This window comes from Microtus pennsylvanicus, chromosome 9 (assembly GCF_037038515.1).
Source record: "Microtus pennsylvanicus isolate mMicPen1 chromosome 9, mMicPen1.hap1, whole genome shotgun sequence".
NCBI lineage: Eukaryota > Metazoa > Chordata > Mammalia > Rodentia > Cricetidae > Microtus > Microtus pennsylvanicus.
In genome coordinates, this window is record NC_134587.1 from 44,706,540 (window position 1) to 44,726,044 (window position 19,505).

At 49.5% G+C, this 19,505-nt stretch overlaps 1 protein-coding gene across 1 annotated transcript in view; it reads left to right on the forward strand.

The window, feature by feature from the left end:
• The first annotated feature begins 611 nt into the window (after nucleotides 1-611).
• Nucleotides 612-19,505, forward strand: part of Lrrc8a (leucine rich repeat containing 8 VRAC subunit A) — a 28,830-nt gene continuing 9,936 nt past the window's right edge. The window contains exons 1-2 of the mRNA XM_075985688.1: nucleotides 612-759; nucleotides 3,643-3,751. The gene's annotated coding sequence lies outside the window, so the exon portion shown is untranslated. The remainder of the gene's footprint in view (nucleotides 760-3,642; nucleotides 3,752-19,505) is intronic.

The following is a 19,505-nucleotide window of genomic DNA, read 5'->3' on the forward strand; positions in this document are numbered from 1 at the left end:
TCGAGTAAGAATGTACTCGGAAACACGGAACACCTCGCTTTAATGGCTAAACAATTTACCAACGTACGGATCACTACAGTTAGTCTGGGAACTATATGGACCAGGAGGACCCACACAGATGAAGAGCTGGAGCGGATGACCTGGAGACGTAGATCCACCCGCAGCTCAGCTCAGAATTCACTGTCAGCTCGGTTTCCACTGCTTTTACCGGACGACCATCGCAGTAGGGATGAGTGTGGAAAAGGAATGAGCGCGGGTCGGTTAGCAGCAGCCCGCAAGTACGTTCGCGGGCACCTGCACCTTTTGGGGCAGCTACTCAGCAAACGGACAGCAATAAAGGGTTGAAAACTCTGGCCCAATGTCTATCGGAACCCGAACAACGATAGTGAGCCGCTACTTACGCACTCTCAGGTTATTTCGCCGCTCTTGCAGTAGTAGCACGCTCCTCCGGTTGCAGGGATCCTTGTCCCTTTAAGAGGGCTGAACTTCGCTCCGTTACTTCCGCCCCGAAGTGGCTTGGCGCAGGCGCGTTGGAGAGTAGGGCGAAGCCGTGGGACGCTTTCCCCTTTACAGACATGGTAACGCCCTGGCGGCCGCGGGCTCTCCCGGCCGTGACGTCACTTCCGGGGCGGAGGACAGCGAGTGGTGCAGTGAGGGACAAACAAAAGGAGGGCGCCGGAGGAGCGCGGCGTCCGGCGGCGGGACTGTGTGGCGGAGGGCTGGGGCTGCCTGCCGGGCGGCTGCGAGCGGCGAGCTCAGGTGAGTGGGTCGGGTGGGGGATGAGACACGCGCTGTCACCTCACGGAACCCACCCCGACGTGCGCCCCGCCTCCGCAAGTCCTGGGCGGCTCTCGCTGCCCGCGGGCGCCGGTCAGCCAGGCCCTGCGCCGCCGCTGCCCTCCGCTTCGCCCGGCCTCCCGCGGGCGCCGCTCCCGACCCCACCCTCCTGGCCGTGCCGCGGCACGCGAGCCCCCTCCCGGGCACCCTGTGCCCCGCGCGCCTCTCACCCGAGTTTCCGCCGCGCTTCCCACTTCACACTTGCTGCGCTGGTTCCCGCAGACCCGCGCCCCTCCGCGCCCGTGTCCGCTTCCCTGTGGTCCCGCTGGGCGTTCTCTGGACAGCACCCCCATCAGCAGCTCTCCCGGTTTTCAGCCTTGGGCTTCCCGGCGCCAGTCTCTTTCCTTGGACCCCTCCCTCTTCCTGATCTGAGGGACAGTTTTCTGCCATGAGGGCAGGATCACCGGCTTTAGGGACCTCGGTCTTTGGCCTGGGGTTTCCCGGACGACCGGTTCTTGATGTGAAACTCCAGTTGGTTCTGTCGCTGTCGTGTTCATCCAGCGGCGGGAAGGAGTATCAGATCCGTGAAGGTGTGGTGAGCCGGAGGTCAGCAAAGATGCTCCCAGGCTGAAGGAACAGCTCAGAGAGCTGTTTTTTGGGTTTGTTGTTGTTGTTATTGCTTGTATTTTGAAACAGGGTCTCACTATGTAGCTTTGACTGTCCTTTAACTCTATGTTGACCAGGCTAGCATCGAACTCACAAATTAGTCTGCTTCTGCCTCCTGAGTGCTGGGTAAAGACGTGGGCCATCCAGCTCTGCTTGAGCCCTGGGTTCTTGAACCTGCTTTGGTGAGGATTCCTCCCCTTCCTCAGGACAGGAGTGAACCAAGCTGGGCTGGTTCTCTTCTGATGCAATCACTGCCTTTTCTGGGAAGGACACGCGGATTGAATGAGGGATAAGTGTTAGCCTTTTCCTGATGGGAACCGCGCTGACATAGTGGTAGTTGTGGGGCAGCCGCACTTACAGTGCCTCCTCTTCCCCTGTCCACTAGGGTACCTTTAAGAATGAGGTGTGGAAGGGGGAGAGGGTGTGTGAGGACAGGGGACCTTGTGTGCTGAATCTTGGAGACAAAAACGAGTAGCCAGAGGCTCCAAGGTCCTTTTCTACCTTGCAAGTGTGTCAGTGGTACCTTTAACCCTGCCATTTGTGTTCTGCCCTCTGGAGCAGGCACACCAGCAGACAGACAGACAGACAGACACTGCAGAAAGAATAGGTTGACTGTTGGGGGTAGAAGAGTGGGAGTGTATTCAGAAGCCCAGGGATGGTGCCAGTGGGCTAGGCTATTCACGCTGTTTCCTTGATGAAGGTCATGCTCTCTGTGCCTGTCTGGAGCAGGCAAGGACAGAGGAGTAGCGCTGGAGGACGACTTTCTGGAGCGTGTGTGATGGGGTCCAGTGCTCCACTTTGTTTTGAGGATGGCATTCAAGAGCAGAGACCAGAGAAGCATTTGACATCCTCCCATCTACCCCACCCCCCAAGTCAGCCTCACACATTTGTTCTCTGTGCCAAAGGCTAGGATGAAGTTTCTTTGCAAATTTGAGTGGTCTTTGTGGATGGTGTGGGCTCCTGAGAATCATCCTAATGGGGCAGAACCCCAGCTTGCTGCCTGGAAGAGCTGGAACCAGCCAGTTCCCAGCTCACTCACCTGAGACTGTAAGGGATTCCAGGTTTTTACATAGAGACACCGAGGCACAGGTTGACCAGCACAACTGATAACTCAGGAGGAATAAATGCAGACATTGAACATAGACTGTAGTGGTCCTGATGAAGCCCAGAGGAAGGAGGAGGGAACCTGCACTTAGTGAGCAGGCTGCCCAGGGTACATGTCCTTCAAGAAGGGATTAGAAATGTCAGTGAGTCCAGAGTCCTACTTTAGTCATGACCGTGAAGTGGGCAAGCTACTGTCCAGCAGTGTCCCAGCCCTGTCTGAGACAGAGGGTGGGGCACAGGTGGCCTGGGTGGCCTCTGCTCCTTCCTGGCTCTGGGTGCTTTACTGCATGGTCACATGTAGGTTGCTGGTGCTTTCCTGTCTTGTCTTCTTGTGGCTTGGAAGACTGTGTTTGACCTCATGCTCACAAGTTGACAGGTGCTCCTCAACCCCTTAGACGTATCTAGGTCCTGCTGTTTGCTGTTTCCTTCCTGGATAACTTCTACTAATGATTTAACTCCCTCACAGCTGGACCACACTCCCATCCTGGGCTGCTTTTGCTGTTTTCTAAGTCTGGAGTGGCGCCCACACTCCTCTCTCACACTGCCACCTTGTCTCTGGTAAGCTGTGCAGAGCACAGTGTCCCGTGGGTAGTTGAGCGCTTGCTCACTGTGGAGAGCTAACTCCTTACGTTTAAGTGGCAATCCTTGTCTGGCCTGGCTCATCCCTTGCCACTCCTCTCTCTCCACTTCCCACTTCAGAGCTAGTTGTGACCAAAGACTAGCTTGTAGCATCTTGCCCACTTCTTCTCTCCTGCCAGTGAGTACATGCTCTCCCTCCAGCCTGGATCATTCTTCTATTCCTCATGCCCAGGGGTCAACAGAAACCTGCTCTTCTAGGAGTCCGTACCAACCAACCCCTCAGGGCTGGGCTGGGCTGGGCCTGATCTCCAGCAAGGGCCTTGCCTCCAGATTGAAATTGCTGCCTTGGGGGCTCTTTGGAGACCAGGGTCTGTGCAGCAGGTGCTCCTGTTGCCCTGGAGCCCCTTATAGGCCCTGACAGTATCTCCAGGCTCTTTAAAAAACGGTGGCCCGGTGAAAGTATTTCTGAGACCTACAGATAGACCCATTTGTTGACTGTAGCTCTTAACTTTCTAGGGCAGCAGCAGCGTCCATGGAGCAAAAGGAATGCCAGGACCCTGTGCATCCAGACAGGGACCAGCCTCAGCACCAGCAGCCAACACGAAGATAGCAGAGCCACCTCAGGGTAAGGCCCTCTTCAGACTTTCTGTACTGCCTCTCCCAGACAGATAGCATGGCCCATGCCTCCATTTTCATAGTCCTTAGTCCTATAGGAGCCAGAGCATCTGAGTGATCCCTGCTTGCTCTGCCTTGGTGTTTTGTTTTTGTTTCAGTAGTGGGAATTGAGTCCAGTGCTCTATCTTTAAGTGACTTCCTAGATTCAGCTGTCCGAGGTTGACCTTGAACTCCTGATCTTCTGCCTAGTACTGGGATTAGAGGCACACACCACCAGTCTGGGGTAATGCAGTGCTGGGATAGGACCCGGCTCTTTGTGTGCAAGGCAAGCACTACTAGCCCTCGCCCCCAAACTTTATCCCCAGTCGTTGTTTTACTTTTATGTTCAGGCAGGGTCTTGCTAACTTGCCAGGTCAGACCTTGAACTCGCAGTTCTGCTTCAGCTCCTGTGAGAGGCCCAGCTGGTGTATTCTTTGAACCCAGTGCTATTGCACTGAGCCTCTCATTGTCTTCCTCCCCACAGATCTTATTAGTGTGGATAGCTAGTGACACATTTCCCAAGATGTGTTCCTTTGGACATGACCCTTTTGGTCCCAGAAGTTAGATAATTCTGCAGCTGCTGCAGGACTTTGAGAGCCTTGAGCATGATGGGCTGAGTAGTCCTAGTACTGAAGTGGTCACATACATATCTGTTGGAGGTGGAGGTCCCTTCTAGGTAGACAGTTTTTCTTTTTTCTTTCTTTCTTTCTTTCTTTTTCTTTCTGTTTTTTTTTTCTTTGTTTTTTTGAGGCAAGATGTTTGCATAGCTCAGACTGGGTAGGTAGCTAGGGATGGTCTCCTGCCTCCTGAGTGCCAGGATTACAGACCTGTTTTGCACAATTAATAAAAACCCAGAGACATAAATTGTTCAACCTGAAGGTTGCAAGTTCCAGGACAGCAAGGGCTACATAGAGAGACGTGGTCTCAAAAATAGCAACAAAAGCTGGGCGGTGGTGGCGCACGCCTTTAATCCCAGCACTCGGGAGGCAGAGGCAGGTGGATCTCTGTGAGTTCGAGACCAGCCTGGTCTACAAGAGCTAGTTCCAGGACAGGCTCCAAAACCACAGAGAAACCCTGTCTCGAAAAACAAAAAAACAAAAAAAAAAAGGATACAATTGGGTCGGATCATGCTGAAAGGAGATATTATTACTCTGCTCCGAAGTGTTTCCAACTAGAGACCGTCAGGCACTTGAGAAGTTGAAGAGGAAATGTAGTGTTTTTAAAGGTGTCTTCTGTTGGGAGCATAGTCCAAAACATTCATGTTGTTTTAGTGGCCCTTATGTTATTATCAGGTGACAGTACATGCTGTGAGATTGTTTTATTACAAAAAAAAAAAAAGAGAGAGAGAGAGAAAGAAAAACAAGTGGTGGCTGGAGAGATGGCTCAGTGGTTAAGAGCATTGCCTGTTCTTCCAAAGGTCCTGAGTTCAATTCCCAGCAACCACATGGTGGCTCACAACCATCTGTAAAGAAGTGTGGCGCCCTCTTCTGGCCTTCAGGCATACACACAGACAGAATATTGTATACATAATAAATAAATAAATACTTAAAAAAAAAAAAACCAGTGATCCTGACTCCTGAGCCATCTCTCCGGTCCAGCTCGATTCCTTTACCTCAGCCTCTAGAGGGCTGGAATTGTAGACATGCTCCATCATGTTGTTTAGATTTTAGTGTCATAGAAGGCGAAGTCCTCACCCCATCTTCAGAGACCGGGATAATGGGGAGAGACCCCCTCCACATCTCCTCTCTGGTGCCTACTTCACCAAAGTCAGGTCACTGTGGAGCAGCCTGCTTTAGCTCTCTTGTTTCTTGGAAGAGAAGCCAGTGTCTAGAGCCCTTTCACAGGACAGATTCAGACAGGCTGCTGAGCCTGGCAGACAGAAAGCACATTCCTGCTGCAGCGCCCCTGGGGCCCTGCTCTGGCCCTGCTGGCTGTGTGGTTTCTTGACTTCAGAGAGGAAGGTGGAAAAGGCCTGCTGTGTGGTGCTGTTGTACTCTTTTGTTTATGGGAACAAGGTCAGCAGTGACTGCCCTGCCCTGTGGGAGCTTCCTGTTGGTTGTTGAGGAACTCTGTCCTCGGAGAGAGGAGGCCGTGCTGGGCAGTGGGCAGTGCCTATGTGAGATGGGAATCCCTTCTCTGCTTGGAAATAGTGTGCAGACGAGCCGACACATGCTGGCTTCTGCTGTCTGCCTGAGCTGGGGCCCATGCAGGTTGGGGAGAAGTGTAACATTTGAGTGGAATTGGGTCGCTGGATGTGCCTGTCTCCCCGTACAGACGCTTGAGTCATGAGTTAGCCATGACTCTATCCTTACAGCCCTCAAGCCACTTTTCTCCTGTTGCAGAGCCTTCCTTCCAGACATAAATCTCAAGGGTCGGAAGGGAAGGGGTAAGGGTTTCCCAGTGTCTGGGTCTGGAGATCCTCTGTTGGGCACAACTGACATCAGAATTTTTTTTTCTTTTTTTTGAAATGGGATCTCACGTAGCATAGCCCAGGCTGGCCTTGAACTCCTGCTCTTCCTGCCTCTACCTCCCAAGTGCTACGATTATAGGTGTGCACCTCCATACCCAGCGTCAGGAGGGATTTTATAGTGGGGCATGGCAACCCTGGCAGCAGCTGGAATATGTTTGGCAGGTTCTAAGTCCCTTGCAGAGCTCCTGGTGCCCACTTGACCTGATCGTTTTCCTAGGTCCTCCCCAGCCTTGCACTCAGTTTCCTCCTCTGCTCTCCCCTTGCAGTTGCCCTGCTTCTTCAAGAGATATGAGCTGGGCCCTGCGGAGCTGGTGGCTCAGCTTCCCCCACCTTCCCAACCCCTGATCCTCCATGAACATCCTTAGTGCTAGGAAGTCTACCAGGTCGCTGCATTCGCTCCCAGCCCAGCCTGTGTGCCAACCAGACCTGGCTCACAGGGACGTGGTCACGTGTCTGTATTGTAAGTGGCAGCACAGTACCAGGACTGACACTAAAGTCAGCGGCATGCTGACCCATGCTCCGTCTACTACACCTTGCCGCTGCTTCTCTGCGTCTTTACTCCGAGGGCTCTTTCAGTGTGTGACCCTGACCCCAAACTAGAGTCAGTCCTGAGCGTACACGCGACAGAAGCTCCCTGTGTGCTCAGGCTTGGTGAAGCCTGAAGACTATGCTGGGGACACTGACCAGAAGGGCACCCATAGCTCCAGCTCAGTCTCCATCTTTGGTAAAGAAAGCCAGGGGAGTGGAGTAGAGTTCCCTCCAAAACCAAGGTGGATATTTGTGTTTTAGTGTTTCTGTCTGTCGAATCTGTCGCGTATGTGTGTGTGTGTGTGTGTATATGTGTGTGTGTGTCTGTGTGTGTGTGTGTGTCTGTGTGTGTGTGTGTCTGTGTATGTGTGTTTGTGTGTGTGTGTGATGGACTTCACCTTCCTTCTCTTCTGAAAGAGTCATGGGATGGATATTTCTGGAAGGGCTGTGACCCCGCCACAGATGTCTTGGGCTTTCCTGGTGCATTTCAGCTGCACCTCTGCTTTGCAGAAAGTTCTCTTCTGTCTCTTGACACCTTGCATCAACTAGCTGCCTCCCTGGCTTCTGATTTGGGGCAAGACAGCTTGCCTTCGCTGGGTCCCCTTTGCCGCCTGGGCAAGGCCAGCCCTCTTTCCCCTGGATCCACAGCAGATTGTCTGCAACTGGGGCTTACACCTCCATTTCTTAAGACAGCGGGTTTTCATGGCAGGTCATGACCAGTCTTCAAGGCTGTTTTGCCCCCAGGTATGCATACCTAAAACTGGGCTCCAGTATTTTCTTAGCACCTGAAATAGTAGAGGCTTCTGAGTATGACCTGCCAGGGGTGCTTGCAAAAGGAGTCTTTTCCTAAGGGGTGTCTTGAAAGGCCTGTGGATGCAGTGAGGCCCAGGAGACCTGTTGTCTTAGGGAGTGTTTGGCATAGAGGCAAGTCATATCGGGGTCCATCTTCCCACCAGGTCCTATAACATCAAGTCACATCAGCTCCCTGGACTTCCCTCCATGTTATAAAGGGATTTTTCAGGCCTTCTGTTCTGGGAGCAACAGCAGTAGTGACGTGCACCTGTAGTCAGGAGGAGATCATGAGTTCACCAGTTCAAAGGCAGCCTGGGCAACATCCCAAGCAACCCCCATAGTAACTCTAATAAACATTTTTACTGCATAGGCACGACTCAGAAGCTTTTTAGGGACCACTTTATTCAGTTCTCACTGCAACCTTCCAAGGAAATAGACATTATAGCCCATTTTACGGATGAGGTGGAATTCTTTTCCCAAGTCACTCACTGGTGAGGTTGGGAGCCACCGAGTCATTTGCCTGGCTGTTGTTGAAAGCTAAGGTGCAAGAAGTGCTGGGCACAGAGGAGGGCAGGCGGTGGCCAGTGGGGGTAGTCCAGGAGGTGGCCCTTGCCTGGCACCCTTTATCAGAATGCAAGCCACACCCCTAGAGGTTTGCAGAGGACAGACCTGTTTGGGAAGCCCTGCCTTAAAGTGAGAGCAGTTCAGATACTTCTAACCCTATTGTTCCAGCCTGCTGTCTTTCCTAGGCTCTTTCTCAAGAAGTGGGGGAGTGCCCTCCTGTGCAGGGTAAGTCCCACAGTCTTTGACTCATTCCAGTTGGATGTGGGGTCTGGCCAGGATGGGGGGCTGTGTGGCACAGGAGTGGAGACCTCTTCTCACCTCTTGGCATGCTACATGAGGAAGCATAAACCCTGGGGCAGATTCACAGGCCTGAGTCCAGGGGCACAGCCAGCCACTCAGTGTCTGACAGACCCTCTGAGGACCAGCCCTTCCTTCTCCCTGGGAGCATTTTAGAGGGACAGTGGCCCATCTGTGCTGCAGGGAGGGGTGCCAGCCTCCCTCTGCCTACAGGGAAGTTTTCTCTTAGGCTCTGTTTGTGTTCAACAAAAGGCTCTTTGTGCTCTCTTGCCAGCTCCTGAGGGCCTGCTGCCCAGGTGTAGGAGCTGTCTGAATCTCTGCAGGGTCTGGGCATATTTGGGTGGTCTCTTTCCAAATGAAAGGAAGGGGCAGCATATAGTATCTTGTATGTGTGTGTGTGTGTGTGTGTAAGAAGCATCAACAGGAAATTAGGTGCATCATAGTGCACCGTTGTAGTTCAGCCGCTCAGGTAGCTGAGGCAGGAGGATCGTCCATACGAGGGCTTTGGAGCCAGTCTAGGCAACATAGACTCCTTGAGGAAAAGGAAGAGGTATGAGGGTGAGAAGTGAGGAACAGAGGAAGAAGGATGGGAAAGGGGGCTCTGAGTGAAGAAGGGGCCCAATGCCTGAGGGCTGGCTCTCTGGGCCTTTCCTGTGTCCTAAAACCAACAAGCCACTCCACTCTCACCTAGACTGAAATAGCAGAACTATGGGAAGTTCTGTAGGGATGGCAGGTTGGCTTGTGGGCCCATGCTCTCTCACCTGTGCCAGGTTTTAAATAGGTACAGCACACTATTTTTTAGTTACCACTGTGGTGCTCTGGACAGCCATGGTCCTCCTCAGTTCCTGCAGTGGTGCTCTGGACAGCCGTGGTCCTCCTCAGTTCCCACAGTGGTGCTCTGGACAGCTGTGGTCCTCCTCAGTTCCTACAGTGGTGCTCTGGACAGCTGTAGTCCTCAGTTCCCACAGTGGTGCTCTGGACAGCTGTAGTCCTCAGTTCCCACAGTGGTGCTCTGAATGTGCTCCCACCTTAGAGCTGAGACAGCAGAGGGGATATGGCTAAATGGCTCTCCCCTCTCCAAGTTCTTCCTGGTCTGTGTGTTGCCCCTTAGAGTGAGGGCTGCGGTGGCTGTGGTGTGTCACAGGGTGCTGGGGTGCAGGACTGACCTTTCCTCACTTGGTAGTATCCTATCCTTGTTAGTTCAGTTATAGTCTTCAGCAGGCACCCAAGGCTAAAGGCAACTTGTTCCCAAGTGTGTTTCCTACTTAGAAATACAACATATTTAAATAGTAAGATATGAAAGAGAAAACCTTCCCCACCCTCTGACTTAAACTTATACATGCCATCATGAAGGTTTTTTGTTTTGTTTTAAACTGATGAACACTTTTCAAATAAGAACAGGTATGTGGTAGGTTGCCACACTCATGCAGGCAGCCCTATGCTCTTGAGTGGTTCTCAGTCTTCCTAATGCTATGACCCTTCAATACAGTTTTCATGTGGTGACCCAACCATAAAATTATTCCATTGCTACTTCATAATTGTAGTTTTGCTACCGTTATAAACTGTAATATAAATACGATATGCGGGATATCTGATCTGTGACCCCTGGGAAAGGGTTGTTTGACCTCCAAAGGGGTTGTGACAGCCTGAGAACCCCTGCTTTAGTGGATCTTTTGAGTAAGGGTGCCTCTAAGCACCTGAACTCATTCCTCAGTTGCTGCATGGTGGAAGGAGAAAGCTGACTCCCTCGAGCTGTTCTCTGAGCTTCACTGCACTGGGTATGTGCTCTTGCATATGCGCAGCTGCACACACACATTCAATAAATGTAATTACTTAATTACAACAAGAAAGATTGGGCAACTCATTTTTGAGTCATCTTCTAGCTGCAGAGCTTTTTTTAAAAAATAAACTGTGCTCTCTCACTCTCTCAAACCCCCTCCCTACCCCCTACCCCCTTTTAAGACTCTAAGACAGGATTTCTCTGTGTAGCCCTGACTACCCTGGAACTCACTCTGTAGACCAGGCTGGCTTTGAACTCACAGAGATCCACTTGCCTCTGCCTCCCTAATGCTGGGATTAAAGATGTGTTCCACCACCATCCTGCTAAATTCAGTCTTTCTCTCTTTTTTCCAAGACAGGATTTCTTTATGTAGCCTGGGCTGTCCTGAAACTCACTCTGTAGACCAGAGTATCCTTGACGCAGAAATCTGCCTGCTTCTGCTTTCTAAAGGTGTGTGCCACCACACTTGCCTCTTGCCTCTAAATAAATAAATAAATAAATTTGCTTGCTTATTTATTTAGTTAGTTTTTTGAGACAGAGTTTCTCTGTGTAAAAGTCCTGGCTGTCTTGGAACTCGTTCTGTAGACCAGGCTGCCCTCAAACTCAGAGATCTGCCTGTCTCTGCCCTCCTGAGTGCTGAAATTAAAAAATTAAAGGTGTGTGCCGCCACTGCTTGGCATAAACAAAAATTTTTTAAAGGCTTAAGAAAAGTAGAATGAAGGTGAGAAAGTACAAAAATAGAGAAGAGTAGGCTCATACTTTTTCTTTGTTTTTTCTGTTTTTTTTTTTCAAAACAGGTTTGTGTGTTTGTGTGTGTGCGCGTGTGTGCATGTGTGTTTATTTGTGTAGTCCTTGGCTGTCCTGAAACTCAATCTGTAGGTTAAGCTGGCCTCAAACTTAGAGATTTATCTACCTCTTGCCTCCTGAGTGCTAGGATTAGAGACGTGTGCCAGCACCACGAAACTTTTTTTGTTTTTATTGTATGATGCATGTAACATAAAATCCTTGTTTTCACTCATTTGGGTATAGGCTGGTGGCCCAGGTCAGGGTGTTGGACAGGTGTGGTGTGGTGGTGGTGGTGGTGGCTTAGGTCAGGGTGTTAGACAGGCAGGGTGGGGTGGTGGTGGCTCATGTCAGGGTGTTGGACAGGCGGGGTTGAGGTGGTAGTGACTCAGGCCGGGTGTTGGACAGGCAGTGGTGTAGGCTGGTGGCTCTCGTTGGATGTTGGACAGGCGGGGTGGGTGGTGGTGGCTGCATTCCTTTCTGTACCGTACTCATCACCTCTATCTCAGAAAAGTTCATCTTACAAACTAGAAACTGTCCCCAGTAGACACCCCTACTCCCTGGGAGACTCGTTTCTCTTTGAATTTGACCTCTTGGTACTGTTGTTGGCGTCACCAAACAGCAATAATGCTGTCCTGACTGGATGCTTTTGGGGCTCACACCTCTCATGTCCTTGTCAGCAGGTTCTCTTTTAGGCTGGTATCTCTAGGGCATCATGTGGGTCATTGCACACGGGCTTGTGAAGAGGGAGCATTCCTGTTTCAGAGTTACAACACATATGTTTGAGCTAAATGATGTGTGTGGGGCCACAAGATTGTTTCGTGCTAGAGATAATTTTTTTTATCTCCTCCCTCCCCCGAGATAAATTTGAACTCATTTGTCTCCATCTGCCTGCCACCTAGGAGAGAGCAGTGGCTGTCTGGGTGACTTATTTTGACCCTTCTGCTCCCACGTGTAGCTTGTTTAGAATACATTCTGTGACTCTGAGGATGGGGCAGGATCTGGCATGGATGGGGCTGCCCTGAGTTAAGCTCAGGACAGTGTCCTTGGGCAGAGAGAGTCCAGGCTGGAAGGAGGGACTGTGTTCATCTCTGTGGTAACCTGCGCAGCAGCTGCTGCAGCCTGCTAGACCTTCACAGTGTGTGGATGGGGAGGGGACCAGCCCCTGGGGAGGCACCTTTCATAGAATGAAATAGCTTAGGCATGTAGGAAAGTGGCAAAAGTCAGTCTTCTTTGCCATGTGGGTCCTAGAGACTGACAGAAGGACAGATGGACAGAGCAGAAGAAAGTGCAGACAGATCTGGGAGCGTCAGCCATGACAGGGTTACCTCTGCAGCTCAAGGGAAAGAATGAGGCCAGAAATTATGTCAGCTTCAAGTTTCCCATGATTAGAGACTATCCCTTCCAACTACACCAATAAATTTCAGTGAGTTAAAGACCTGAAGCAAGGGGCTGGAGAGATGGCTCAGAGGTTAAGAGTACAGGCTACTCTTTTATTTTTGGTTTTTCGAGACAAGGTTTCTTTGTGGCTTTGGAGCCTGTCCTGGAACTAGCTCTGTAGACCAGACTGGTCTCGAACTCACAGAGATCCGCCTGCCTCTGCCTCCCGAGTGCTGGGATTAAAGGCGTGCGCCACCATCGCCCGGCTCCACAGGCTACTCTTCCAGAGGACCTGGGTTCAGTCCCCAATAATCACATGGTGGCTCAGAGTCAGCTGTAACAGGATCTGATTCTCTCTTCTGGTGTGCATGAAGACAGACCACTCATCTACATAAAATATGTGCATAAGTAAATCTTAAAAAGAAAGGAAGAGGGGGCTGGAGAGATGGCTCAGTGGTTAAGAGCATTGCCTGCTCTTCCAAAGGTCCTGAGTTCAATTCCCAGCAACCACATGGTGGCTCACAACCATCTGTAAAGAGGTCTAGTGCCCTCTTCTGGCCTGTAGACATGCACACAGACAAAATATTGTATACATAATAAATAAATAAACATTTTTAAAAAAAAAAAAAGAAAGGAAGAAAGACTGAAGCAAAGTTTGGAAACGCTGAGGGAGGCAGCTCAGCAGCAGGCTGCTCACCAAGCCCATGTGAGTGCTGGGTCCGACTCCCAGTACCGGAGACACAGTCTGGTTTGTTGTTTAGTTCCCACAGTCTCCTCTTCTGCCTTCTTCCTCCTCCTCTCTCTCTGCAGTGGAATAAGAGTAGCCCCCATAGGCCTGGTGGTGATGGTGCATGCCTTAATCCCAGCACCTGGGAGGCAGAAGCAGGTGGATCTCTGAGTTCTGAGTTCAGTGCCAGTCTGTTCTACAGAGTGAGTTCTAAGATAGTCAGGGCTACACAGAGAAATCCTGTCTTGAATAACAAAAAAAACCAAACAGGTTACAACCCTGAGGAGTTCCAGTTAAGGAAGCAATAGTGTAATGCTAGCTGCGTGACCTCCAGAGAGACTCAACACCATGAACATCGGGCTCATGGAGATGGATAGACACAGTAGTTGCCAGTGTCTGGGGGACTGGAGGGGTTAGTGACTCATGATCAGAGTTTCTGTTTTGCAAGATGAAGAGGCTGTGCCAGCAGATGGTGGGGACAGCTGAGCCACTGCTCTACTGCATCGCGCCACTGGCCAGACACAGGCATGGGACAGTGGCTAATTTTGTGGTAGTTGTATCTTTTCACCTCCCAAAGCCAGCTGAGAGAAGCCATGGACACCACAGTGGATTCTGGGCTGGGCTCTATCGCCAGCCTCTGCATGGAGAGCTGCTTCCAGTGTGGGTGCTTACTCATCTGGCTCCCTGGGCTGCTGGAGGGTACTGCACCTCACCACTCCCTTTAGCTCCAGTCCCTCCCTGAGGCAGGAAGTAGGAGGGGCCACCCCTTGCTGGCCCTACCCAAGCCACATCCACCTGAAACTGCTTGCCTACCACACCCAGGTCCACACCCAGCCTGGCCCACTCCCACCCTGTCTCTTTTTAAGAGTGCTGTGGGTATGGATTGCTTTGCATACATCTGGCCTGGCCCAGAGGGATAGGGCGGTAGCTGATCATGCCAGCTCAAACTGCAGAAGTAATAGGACTGCCTGTAGGAGGTAACCCTCTACTCAGGTCACCGTCACCAGGCCAAGGCCTCCTCCAGGCTCTAGTTCTGTGATTAGCCTACACTCTAGCCTAAGGTGGGGGGCACTTTGGATGTGTTCTTAACCCCACAGGACCTAGCCAAGGGCTGAATTGAATCCAGGATGTGCTTTGAGATGGGGGCAGGGGCAGGTGGATGAGCATGAATTGGATTGGGGTGTCTCCTTCCTCAGGCAGCTTGCTGGTCTGACCTCTCAGGGCCTAGGCTGCCTCACCTACATCTGGAGCCTTACTGCTACCTTGCTGGGCAACACAGGTGAGCTTGTCTTTCATAAGAAGCCTGGATATTCCCTATGAACTGACAGGCCCAACTTCTTTATCAGAAATCAAAGGAAGTATTATGGAATGGAAACCACAGCCAGAAGCTGCTCCTACCCCAAATGGCTGACTCTCTGTCTCCTGGATGAGTGGCACAGGGTGCATCACTCCCTCAAGCCTTCAGTCTTTACCCCTCCCCTTCTCTAATCTTCTGCTGTCCTGGATGAGGCCGTGGAGCCAGGAAAGGTACCCTGTGTGGTTCCCAGCTGGAGGTCAGCAGTGTGATTCAGCCTGCCCTCCCCAGCCTACTCTGTGCCCTTCTCTCCCAGGAGTGTGGGTGGTGTACAAAGCCAGCTGGTCATTAGAGGGCTAGGGCCTTCCTGTGGGATAGGCACTCGTCCTGGCCCAAGAGTCTAGGCCTCACCAGGAGAATGTCTCGGGGTGGCTGCCGGTATTGTCTGCTGGCCCTGAGGTGACCTAAACAATGGGAACCCGGTGGGGGGGGGGCATGACTGGACACCTTTGAAGGTTTCTTTTTTTTTTGTTTTGTATTTCGAGACAGGGTTTCTCTGTGGCTTTGGAGCCTGTCCTGGCACTAGCTCTGTAGAACAGGCTGGTCTTGAACTCACAGAGATCCGCCTGCCTCTGCCTCCCAAGTGCTGGGATTAAAGGCGTGCGCCACCACCGCCCGGCTTGAAGGTTTCTTCAACACCTTGTGTGTCAGGCACTTTCTGTACGTGGGGCCCTAGGCAAGAGGAGAGCAAGTTCCAGAGAGCCATGAAGCCTAAGCTCAGCCAGGAGAAATGGCCTATGTTGTGCTTGGTTAAAAAAAAAAAAAAACAACTCCACTGGGCTGATGTTTACCTCCTAGAAAATCTACTTTCCCCGTCAGTGGAATGGGCTAAAGAGGACAGGGTGGAGAGATTCCACCAGAGCCCATGTGGGAGGAACCTTCTTTGTACTGTAGCTATTGCTACCTCTACTAAGGGCCCCAATGCCTTCATCCTCAGGTGCCCTCAAAAGATTGGTGGGGAGCACTTGGCATTTGTGGAGAGGATTCAGCAGATTGAAGGATTGTTAGGGCTGTCATGATCAGCATCAGTATGAAAATACAGTAGTTTGGATTCCTCTCCAGGGTGTCACTCTTCTGAGAGAATGAGACCAACCTAACGGTATTTAAAATTGGTGTGAGGTCTAGATTCTAAGATCAAGAAAATATGGTGTTAAGTAAAAGCACAATTTTTTAAAATAATTTTTAGCCGGGCGGTGGTGGTGCATGCCTTTAATCCCAGCACTCGGGAGGCAGAGGCAGGCGGATCTCTGGGAGTTCGAGGCCAGCCTGGTCTACAAGAGCTAGTTCCGGGACAGGCACCAAAGCTACAAAGAAACCCTGTCTCGAAAAACAAAAACAAAAATATTATATTTTTTTAAAAAAAATACCAATCCAAGTTCCCACTCCTTCCCTCTTCCCATTCCGTCCACACACCCTCCCACACCACCCCCATCCAATCCTCAGAGAGGGTCAAGCACATTGCTTTGTGGAAGGTCCAAGGCCCTCCCTACTACATCTAGGCTGAGTAAGGTATACATCCAAAGAGAACAGGTTCCCAAAAAGCCAGTACAAGCAGTAGGGATAAATCCTGGTGCCACTGCCAGTGGCCTCTCAGTCTGCCCCAGACATGCAACTGTCAACCTCATTCAGAGGGACTAGTTTGGTCCTATGCTTGTATCTTCCCGGTCTAGCTAGAGTTGGTGAGCTCCCGTTAGCTCAGGCAGACTGTTTCAGTGGGTGAACCTATCATGGTCTTGACCTCTTTGCTCATATTCTCACTCTCACTCTTCAGCTGGACTTTGGAAGTTCAGTCCAGTCTCCGAAGTGAGTTTCTGCCTCTGTTTCCATCAGTTGCTGGAAGGTTCAAAGGTGACATTTAAGATATTCATCAGTCTGACTACAGGGCAAGGCCAGTTAGAGTACCCTCTCCTCTATTGCTTAGGATCTTAGCTGGGGTCATCCTTGTGGATTCCTGGGACTTTCTCTAGAGCCAGGTTTCTGCTAACCCTATAATGGCTCCCTCAAGATACCTCTTTCCTTGCTCTCATCTCTGTTTTTCCTCCATCTCGACTATCCCTTTTCCTCAACCCTCCCCTTCTCCCCTCCTCTTTCCTTCCCATCCTCCCCCCCCCCCCATGCTCCCAATTTTATCAGGCGATCTTGACTGTTTCCAATTCCCAGGTGGATCTATGTATGTTTTTCTTTGGCTTCACCTAATTAGCTTCTCTAGGATCATGAACTATATATAGGCTCAATGTCCTTTGTTTATATGAGTGAGTGCATACCATGTTCATCTTTTTGGGTATGGGTTACTTCACTCAGGATAATGTTTTCTAATTCTATCCATTTGCGTGCAAAATTCAAGATGTCATTGTTTTTTTACCCCTGAGTAGTACTCTAATGTGTAAATGTGCCACATTTTCTTTATCCATTCTTCAGTTGAGGGGCATTTAGGTTGTTTCTAGGTTTTGGCTATTACATATGCTATGAACATAGTTGAACAAATGCTTTTGTAGTATGATTGAGCAATTTTGGGTATATACCCAAGAATTGTATTGCTGGATCCTGAGGTAGGTTGATTCCCAATTTTTTGAGAAACCACCATACTGATTTCCAAAGTGGTTGTACAAGTTTGCATCGAACCAGCAATGGATGAGTGTTCCCCTTACTCCACATCCTCTCCAGCATAAACTTTCATTGGTGCTTTTGATTTTAGCCATTCTGACAGGTGTAAGATGGTATCTTAGAGTTGCTTTTTATTTGCATTGCCCTGATGGCTATGAATGTTGAACATTTCCTTAAGTATCTTTTGATCATTTGAGATTCTTCTGTTGAGAATTCTCTGTTTAGTTCTAGACCCCATTTTTTAATTGGGTTGTTTAGAATTTTAATGTCTAATTTCTTGAGTTCTTTATATATTTTGGAGATCAGTCCTTTGTCTGATGTGGGGTTTGTGAAGATCTTTTCCCATTCAGTATGCTGCCTTTTTGTCTTATTGACTGTGTCCTTTGCTTTGCAGAAGCTTCTCAGTTTCAGGAGGTCCCATTTATTTATTATTGCTCTCAGTGTCTGTGCTACTGGGGTTATATTTAGGAAGTGGTCTCCCATGCCCATGCATTGCAGGCTACTTCCCACTTTCTCTTCTATCAGGTTCAGTGTAATCGGATTTATATTGAGGTTTTTAATCCATTTGGACTTGAGTTTTGTGCATGGAGATAGATATGAATCTATTTTCATTCTTCTACATGTTAACATCTAGTTATGGGGCTGGAGAGATGGCTCAGCGGTTAAGAGCATTGCTTGCTCTTCCAAAGGTCCTGAGTTCAATTCCCGACAACCACATGGTGGCTCACAACCATCTGTAATGACGTCTGGTGCCCTCTTCTGGCCTGCAGACATACACACAGACAGAATATTGTATACATAATAAATAAATAAAACCACAGAGAAACCCTGTCTCGAAAAACCAAAAAAAAAAATCTTAAATTTGTATCAGGGGCTGGAGAGATGGCTCAGTGGTTAAGAGCATTGCCTGCTCTTCCAAAGGTCCTGAGTTCAATTCCCGGCAACCACATGGTGGCTCACAACCATCTGTAATGAGATCTGGTGCCCTCTTCTGACCTGCAGGCATACACGGAGGCAGAATATTGTGTACATAATAAATAAATATTTAAAAAAAAATAAATAAATTTGTATCAATTTACAAAAATCCATATCAATGTAAAATGTTTAAAACAAGTAGTTGCTGTTTTTAAAAATATTTATTTATTTTTCCATTGTATAATTTTAGCTTCTTTGTCAAAAATCAGGGGTTCATAGGTGTGTGTATTAATATCTGCATCTTCAATTCGATTCCATTGGTCAACGTCTCTGTTTTTATGCCAATACCAAGCTGTTTTCATTACTGTAGCTCTGTAATAGAGCTTGATGTCAGGGATGGTGATGCCTCCGGAAGATCCTTTATTGTACAGGATTGTTTTGGCTATCCTGGGTTTTTTGTTTTTCCATAGGAAGTTGATTATTGTTCTTTTGAGGTCTATGAAGAATTGTGTTGGGATTTTGATGGGGATTCATTGAATCTATAGATTGCTTTTGGTAGGATTGCCATTTTTCTTATGTTGATCCTACCTATCCAAGAACATGAGAGATCTTTCTATTTTCTGTTATCTTCTTCGGTTTCTTTCTTCAAAGACTTAAAGTTCTTGTCAAATAGGCCTTTCACTTCTTTGGTTAGTGTTACTCTGAGCTATTTTATGTTGTTTGTGGCTATGGTGAAAGGTGATGTTTCTCTGATTTCCCTCTCAGCTTCTTTATCATTTGTGTACAGGAGGACTGCTGATTGTAAAAGCACAATTTTACTTTTTTAAAATGTGGGTGGTGGTATAGCTCTTGAATATCATGCAGGAAGTTGTGGGTTTGGTCCTTTACAACTCATACCCTGGGTGTGGTGGCTTAGGGAGTAGACAGGATCAGAAATTCAAGGTCACCATTGGCTATATACTGGGTGAGCCTGAGGCCAGCATAAGACCACGTCTCACACAAATCCAAACCAGAAGTCGGGGGAGTTAACAGTCAGTATGTGCACTGAGTACAGTCTCGGTAACCGAGAGAGCAGGGCTTTTTCTTCCCATCTCGTGCTTTTTATATTTTTTCTGATGCCCCCTAGTGAACTTCCAGGGGTAGATACTTCCTTTGTCCCGCTCATTACAGTTTTGTAAACCAGAGTAAGATCAGCCTCCTTGCCAAGGACTTCCCTTCCAGCCATGTTTGTGGCACAGGCTGGGTCTCCCTAAAGCAGCTTCTGGTCCAGCATTTCCCGACAGACTAACCGCTGGAGTCAGAGAAACCATTGTTAGAGTCTCAGGCTGCCTGAATCTGACCAAATGGAGCTCTCAGGGAGACCTCCTTTCACCTGCTGTTTACAGCTCCCTTCCCCACACCACAGATTATCCACAGGAAGTTACAACCTCCCACTTTTATGCCCCCTCCAGAGTCCCTCGCTAGACCTACTATCTGTCCACACTGTCCTGTCTACACCTGCTGTGTACAAACTTGTAGATATGTCTTGGTT